The sequence below is a fragment of the Heterodontus francisci genome, chromosome 10, assembly GCF_036365525.1.
Source record: "Heterodontus francisci isolate sHetFra1 chromosome 10, sHetFra1.hap1, whole genome shotgun sequence".
Taxonomy (NCBI): Eukaryota; Metazoa; Chordata; class Chondrichthyes; order Heterodontiformes; family Heterodontidae; genus Heterodontus; species Heterodontus francisci.
The window spans coordinates 14,802,825-14,804,737 of NC_090380.1; the positions used below are offsets into that span (position 1 = coordinate 14,802,825).

The following is a 1,913-nucleotide window of genomic DNA, read 5'->3' on the forward strand; positions in this document are numbered from 1 at the left end:
TTAGAGGATTTGTAGTTGAGTTGTAATTTGTGTTTGTATTTGAAAGTAGGAACTGTGCATGGGATGTTGTGTGAAGTGAAAAGAGGGGTAAAAGGGAGAGGATTTGTGTGGAAAGTAGAGGTGGTATTGTTCAGTGAGTGTGAAGATGGCACAGAGATTGGTTGAAAGACGACATCAGATTGTGAGAGTGGAAAGCAAATAAGAAAGGAGGTGAAGTATGTTACAAAGTTATGAGGAAAGGAGAATGGTTGAAAGTGCATTTATTGCACCCCAGATGGGACTTGAACCCACAATCCCTGGCTTAGGAGGCCAGTGCCTTATCCATTAGGCCACTGGGGCTGTTGATGTTGAGGTTGTAAGTTGTCCCTTTGACACTCTTTCTAAGCAGTGCTAAATATGAAGCCTTTATTTTCTCACACAACCACAATGTATTGATGCCAAAGGTTCCAGCAATGACATGACAGGATGTGACTTGCTGTTGTCTGGCAACAATTAGTACAGTTGATTACTGGGCAAAATGTTGATTGGATGTGAAAAGCAAGTGTCTTTCCAGAGCTTTCTTTCCTTACCCTGGCTCGAAGTTTCAGTCATTTCTCAGACAGCAATCAAACTGAAGCTACTTTAATCTTTGTGTGTTTCTGAATGATGACAAAGAGCAGATATTCACTGAATGAAGATTAATCTCATCCCAGATGGGATTTAACCTCACAAATACCTGCCTGTAGAAAACAGTGCCTTATCCATTCGGACACAGGAGCACGACATCACACTGGATGCTCTTGCTGTTTGCTCTGGATTCTTTCTAAATTCCACCTGTCCCTGTGGCCACTCACTTTATTTTCAGCCAATTCCACATCATTTAACAATGATGTGGAGCAGGTGGGAGCAGATCTGGTTTCCTGAAGCCGTTTGCTCAATGATATATTTTATCTTCTTGGAAATATCACTGTCTATCATTAGGGAAGAATTTACAAAGCTTCCCTTAAGCATGTTCTCCTTTGACTTGGACAAGCACCACGACATTGATTAGACTTCTACTGCTGGATATGTGCTCTCATTTATAATGGACCATGATATTTGGTAACTGTTAGTGGGCCCAGGACTGCATCAGAGATTCACGAGTGTTCGTAAGGATTCAAATACACAGGACAATGATATCAAACATCATCAAAAACATCATTACCTCACTACCATGTCATGAAGCTGAAGGCATTTGATGTCACAGGGAAGTTTGCTGACAGGAGCAACTGAGATTGGTTGATAAAGACATCAGTGAGAGGGGACAGAATATTTTGAGTGGGGAGGGGAAGTTGTGGTTGATATGGAAACCTAAAACATTGGGAGAAGTGTTGAGATACTACAGTCAGAGATTCAGGAGCTCGGGAGGAATTAAAGAGCAGGACCTCAAAGCTAGTAATTTCTGGATTACTTCCAGTGTCATGTGCTAGTGAGTACAGGAGCAATAAGATAAGACAGCTTATCACCCAGCATGTAAAAAGATTCCTGGGGTATTGGAACCAGTTCTGGGGCAGGAGGGACCTGTTCAAGATGGACGGGTTGTACCTCAACAAAACTGGGACTGATGTCCTTGAAGAAACTTTAACTGGTGTTGTTAGTGAAGGTTTACATGAATTTGGCGGGGGTGGGGGAGGCACCAGGATGTAGCATTAGAGAGGAGAAGCAAGATGCAAAGTGGACTGGGAGAGACAAATAGCACTAGAATAAAGAATAATTCAGAAATGGGAGGGTCAGACTGGGAGTAAATATGAAGCAGTCTGAGATGGATTTGGAGTGTATGTAAGTAAATGCACTGAGTGTGGGAAATGATCTCCGTGAGCTTCAGGTACAAGTCACCACACTGGACTATGATATTGTGGCAATAACAGAGATCTGGCTCAAAGGAGGGGAAGATT

At 42.4% G+C, this 1,913-nt stretch overlaps 1 non-coding gene across 1 annotated transcript; it reads right to left on the reverse strand.

Moving 5' to 3' along the window:
* Positions 1-266: 266 nt before the first annotated feature.
* trnar-ccu (transfer RNA arginine (anticodon CCU)) lies at positions 267-339 on the reverse strand. Its single transcript has one exon. It is a non-coding gene; the product is annotated as a tRNA-Arg (tRNA).
* Positions 340-1,913: the final 1,574 nt, after the last annotated feature.